The sequence below is a fragment of the Lemur catta genome, chromosome 1 (assembly GCF_020740605.2).
Source record: "Lemur catta isolate mLemCat1 chromosome 1, mLemCat1.pri, whole genome shotgun sequence".
NCBI classification, from domain to species: domain Eukaryota; kingdom Metazoa; phylum Chordata; class Mammalia; order Primates; family Lemuridae; genus Lemur; species Lemur catta.
Window position 1 is genome coordinate 63875593 of NC_059128.1, and position 6334 is coordinate 63881926.

The following is a 6334-nucleotide window of genomic DNA, read 5'->3' on the forward strand; positions in this document are numbered from 1 at the left end:
ATTGATTTCACCTTGTACTCTACTTTATACCATGGACATTTTACACTCATCTAGTCTCCCCTATGAAATTACAAACTTTTTTTTCAGACAGGGGCCATAAATTAACTCATTAATCCTTTATGAGGCCTATCACAGTGCCTTCTACAAAACAGGCCTCAATCAAGATTTATCTAACTTATTAAATTATCTCATAATATGATTAAATTGTATAGCTCTGTATTTGAGCATTTTTTTCTGCAGGAGAAAGCACAAATGCAGTCAGGTTTCCCACATTTGGGGAACTTGCAGAGGTCAGCACATCCAGAGTGCAATGGATGAGCCTCGCCCTGGGAAAATCACCTTCATGATCATGGTGTCTCCTCTGCCAGGTAAGTATCGATACTTGAGTATTTCCATTAGCCTTCTTGGACACTTTACAGTGAATATAGATGTACTGCCATTAATGTTTGCATTTCAATTTGAATTGAATTGAACTCAGTTTGAATTTCAATTCCCCAAGCCTCTACCTGCTGAAGAAGGTTTTGATCTTTTACAGAGTTGCCTTACCCCGGGATTTCTGAGGATCTCCTACTGTTCTGACATGTATCCATAAGTCTGTCTTGATGGCACTGAGTACAACTGCTTCCCAGTTGGGACCAGGCAGCCCAGGTACTACAGTCCTACTAAGGAGCTATTCAAGGCTAGAATTCTACTGCCAGTTCTATTGCTGGCACTGCACAACTGGGAGATCAGAGGTCAGAAATCCTCATCATTGCATTTTGGAGTGAGAAGGAGAAACCCTTTTCTACATTCTGTTTAACTGATGTGTGTAGAGGTGGAGGTGGCAGTGAGCCCTTTAATTAGGCCACAGAATGACAAAGCTTTATAGCAACTGTTAATAACTTTTGTTCAACATCACAGCTAGTAAAAGCAAGACTTTGCATTCCAGCTTCTGTTAGTCCCACAGACCCACTCATACCTAGCTGTCTGGTCATGATGCTGCTTTTGGGTGATAGATTGCCTTAAACCTTGTCACCATTGCTCCCACCAGCCCTGTTTCCCACCACTGCCACCACATGGTGTCTGGAGCTGGTTAGCCAGTGGCATCACTAGCATTGCCACTAGCCTTGCTGGGGCACTCTGCAGTCCCGGGGCCCATTTGACATGAAGAAGTGCTACTTGATCAAGCTACTTACCAAACCATTGCAGTGTAGCTCTCCACTCATTCACTTGGGCACAGATGATATGCTGATATCTCTCTTTTACATTTCTTTAGAATGGGTCCCCAACAAAAAATATCTCAGCTCAGTTGAGTTCTTTCAGCTTATACATGTGTATAACTATCCCAAGTATCCCCCCGCCCCACTTCACTTCTCATCCCATGTATGTCTAGATTGAGATGAGTCCTGGTATCAGCCACCTAGCTATGCCATAATCAATACTCCCTTTCTCCCGTCAGTCTACTTTGTCTGGTTCACTATTTCAGTCTGCTTTTATCATGAAATCTCTCTCAAGGGTCCTATTTTCTTTCCTGAAAAGGCCTCCATTAAAGGTACAGCAGTCCATTTGATATGTGAGTACCCTTGAACTTCACAGGTGGTCAGGCCCAAGGATTTTTATTTTATCCCAAGAGATCTTCTATCTCAGTATAAATTGATGAATGCAAGTGACATGGAGTGGAGGAAGTTGCATCCAAGCCCTTTCTCCTGACCATCTAAGATATCAATAATCATTGTATATCAGAAAATATTTTAAAAGTCTTCTAAATTCCCTGGAAAAAATCAAGGAATTTAAAAATTTGATCATTACCATGCTTAGCTATTAGGCAGAGTTCTAGTCTGTACATGTGTATGAGTAAACTACCTATGGTTAGGAAAAGACCCACCCAAAAGTATTAAAGGCAACAGTGCAAGGTACCCAGAGAAGGCTAACAATTGTGCCTGTTCACATCAGCCAGACTGGAAACTCTTATTATTCACCATCCAGTAATGTAAACTTTGCAATGACTACCTTCATGTCAAAATTTATAAGGCAAACAGGGAAGTAGAAAAATACAACCTATAATGAAGAGAACAGTCAATCAATAGAAACTGACACAGATGTGGCACATATGGAAGAATTAGCAGAGGACATGAAAATGATTATTTTAAATGAATTTCTTACGTTCAAAAAGACAAAGGAAGGTATGAAATCTATACAAACAGATCCAAAGCAAACTTTTATAGATGAATATTCTAATATGAGATGAAAATTAAATTGGATGAGATTAATGGAAGTTCAGACACTACAGAAAACTGATGACCTTAAACATAAGGTCATAGAACTTATGCAAAATCAAACACAGATTTAAAAAAATAAACAATCAGCTGTGGTAGAACTTCAAGTGCCCTAATATATATGTCACAGGAATTTACAGAAGGGAGAGGGAGAAAAATATTAAAGAAAGAATGGCTGATTGTTTTCCAAATTTGAGGAAAACTATAAACCCATAGATCCAAGCAGCTCAATGAATCTCAAGCAAAAGAAACATGAAGAAAACTACAATAAAAGATACACATAATCAGATTGCTCAAGACATGTACTTGATAGAAAATCTTAAAAGTGACAGCATGGGGTAGGGGAGAGACACTTCATAGGAAGCAAAAGATAGATATGGATGATAGTGACAGATTTCCTGTTGGAAACAATGCAAGTAAGGAAATAGTTGAGCAAATGAAACTGCCAACCTAAAATTCTATACCCAGAAAAAATGGACCTACACAAAGATATAAAGAGACTGGAAATGGTAGCCACATAGGTAAATATATAAGATTTTCTTCTGTGTAAATATTTTTAAAATATAATGACTAAACAAAAATAATGTAGTATTGTACGTATAAAATGTATAAAAGTAAAATATATTTAACTACTGTTATATATAAATAAAAGCACAGAGGCTGGGAAGAGAGAAATGGAAGTATATACTATTGTAAAGATCTGGTACTATATGTGGAATTCTATAATAGTACTTGAAGGTAAGCCATGACAAGTTAAAGATGTGTACTATGAGTTCTAAAGCAATCATGAGAAAAAACCAAAAAATATCGTTATAGCTAATAACCCAACAAAGGAGATACAATAAAATTTTAAAATACTCAATGATTCCAAAACAAGGGAGAAATAGAGAACAAAAAGCAGATGGAACAAATTTAAAACAAATAGCAAAATGGTAAGATTTAAACCTAGCCATACCAATAATCATATTATTGACTATTGTTGCCTAAACACCCCAATTAAAAGGCAGATTGTCAAATCTGATTTAAAAAAGACCCAAGTCTAAACTGTCTAAAAGAATCATGCAAATTATAAAGAGATAAAATGTTTTTAAAAAGGAACATAAACCAATATACCATACAAACACTAACCACAATTAGGTAGGTATGGCTGTATTAATACCAGACTAATTAGAATTCAGAATAAGGAATATTATAAAAGATAAAGATGGCTATTTCTTAATAATAGAAATATTGACTCATCAAACCTAACAATCCCAAATGTGTATGTAAGTAATACCAGAGTTGAAAAGATAAGCAAACTCACAGTCATATTTATATTATATATAAAGATACTTATTTTTTAAAGAATTGGCTCATATGATTGTCAGGTTGGCAGGTCTGAAACCTGTGGGGCAGGCCCACAGGCTGGAAACTCAGGCAGGAGTTGATGTTGCACACTTGATTGCAATGAATCACAAATGAACTTTTTAGGATAACAGAATAGTTTGTTTTGATTAGAGTAAGATTACATGGGTGAAAAAAATTGTCAAAAAACATCAGATAATTCACTTCAAAAAAGGTTCATGTTACTGTATGTAAACTGTACTCTAATAAAGTTAGAGCATATTTTTAGGTAATATATACTTATTGCAATAAGTCAGAGTATAGAAATGTATTAAAAACTTAATACTCTCACCCTACCCCAAATCTACTTCCCTGAAGTAAGCAATGGTTAAGAGATTCCTCTCTGTCACCTTCCTTTATACCACTCCTATTCTTTCCCAGCCTTCTCCACACTCCTCAATGGCTGTTCTGATTCTGCTGGCCCCTGAATAGCAGTGTTTGTTCTTCAGTATTCTGTCCTAAATTATTTTCTTATATTGCTGTGTATGTTTTATTGTTTGATCTTACATTCATCTATTACCTCTAAGATGATGATTTCAAAATCTAATATCACTGACATTGACTCTTCTTCTGCATGCTAAAGAGTATCTCTCCCAAAATGTCCCATAAGAACATCTCAGTGAACATGTCATCTTTCCCCAAAATTGCCCCTTGCCTGCATTCACTTCCTTCCTTGTTTAAAGACACCATCATTCATTCAACCCCCTCACCAGAAACTGGGATGTCAATTCTGAATATGATGGACAAAGAGCAATAATAAGCTTTTGGGGTCACAGCTTTAGTTTTAAGGAGGAATAGTATAATCAGCTGGGCGAAAACAAACCCTGCCTTCACTACATGCCTTACAGTTTTTCTTCTAGTAAATGTTTCTTTGACCTAACAGAAAAACACCTAGTCAATTTCACCTGTAGCAACCTGTCATGTTACCCACATAGTCGGTGGAGGGGAGGGTTATAAAGGAAGTTTCCATGCTCTGGGACGTTCATCATGGACTTCCATTAACTGACAGTCCAGAACAGTTTCCTTCCAGCCCCATCACTTCTTACCAGGCTATTAAAATAATTTCTTAATTGTATTGCTGGCTCTAATCTCCAAATATTCAAACTAGACCCCTTTCCCCACATTGTTGCAAAGTATTCTTTCTAAAAAAAGTGCCAAAGATTTAGAATTGTATACGAGACCCTCCATGAGAGGATTTCCAAAAGCTGTTCACACCATGCCTTCACCTTACATTTTTCTCTAAACTCGATATGCTGGTCTGCCTTCCAGCTTTCACTTCACTCACTTCTTCAGCCTACAACGCCCTCTTTACTTCATTACTACACACCAAGAAAAATTCCCAGTCATTTTCTAATCTCAGACAAAGCATTCTCTCTTCAACGAAAATTTTCTGACATCTCTTCCCACTCCAGTGGGAAGTTCTAGTATAACTCATTTTATGTCTTCTGTACCTTAGTACTATCTTATGCTATATCACCTATAAAATCTTTTTGCTTTGTTTGTCTTGTGGTTTATGCAACTTTCATATTCAAGGCTCAGCATAGGATTTCTCAACCTTGGTATTACTGACATTTTGGACCAGATAGCATCAGTAGGGGCTCTCCTGTGTGCTGTTGCACGTTTAGTAGCATCCCTGGCTTCTATCACTAACTAGTACTTTTCATACCTCAGCATGACAATCGAAATTGCTAATGTCCCCTTGTGGGCAAAAGTCACCTTGGTTGAAAACCACTTGCCTAATAAAAACATATCTGGGCACATAAAAGCATGTGAAATTAATAAGAATATATATGGTTCTTTAGGTGTGACAAGCAATGAGAGGAAAGGGTAGAAGTTAGCATATCATCCCATCATTAGCCTTGAGAAGACAGGGATGAAATGGGTAGGCAGTAGACTGAGACAGAAAGGCTACAGTGTCGGGGCCTATGGAAAAAGAAAGGTTCCATGTGGAACCAAAACAAGTGAGAAATATGAATGTGTCCTCTCCTCTGTTCGCTCTTCAAGAGAAGTCCAAGATAGTAATTAGTGGAGCCAAACTTTGAACCCTTAATCAAGCAGAGGACTGTGTGGATGCCACAGCATAAACATGATCACAGCTGGACAACCTGAAGGCATCTACCAAGTGGAGCAGGACTGTGCTCCAATGTTTTCACCTAAAATGCAAATAGATTTCACTGGTTCATGAAGGTGAAAAATGGTTTGCTATTTCCCCAAAATTGATTGCTGCCCTCTTGGAGATCTGAGAAGGAACGATGAACACTCTAATGGACTAGAAATGAGATGGAAACTCCTCCCTTCTCAGATCTGGATTTGGTCACCAAGATTTGGAAAACATATGCAGAAAAAACTACAGAAGGCTTTGGATTTAAATGAGCAGGGTTTTTAGAACAGGTCAAATTTATTTTTGCACTGAAATACTGAACATGTGAGCAACATAATGGAAATGCAGAAATCATAAATAGCAAAGCTAATGCCAACACAGCAGCAGTACAAAAGATCAGCAAAGAGGCATGACTGAGTGTTAAAAATAAAATAGGTTCTGAAGAGACACACTGAATATAGGAATTTTTTGTTTTGTTTTTTAAAGCCAGTGTAACAAATGATGGCAATAGTAACTTTGGCAGACTGCACAAAAGCTAGGTATCTCAGAAAATGATTCTCTCTTCCCTAGCAAAAATAATATTAAAATGAAACTG

General features: G+C 37.3%; 1 pseudogene; it reads right to left on the reverse strand.

The window, feature by feature from the left end:
* Positions 1 to 242: 242 nt before the first annotated feature.
* Positions 243 to 376, reverse strand: LOC123630993 (annotated as a pseudogene).
* Positions 377 to 6334: the final 5958 nt, after the last annotated feature.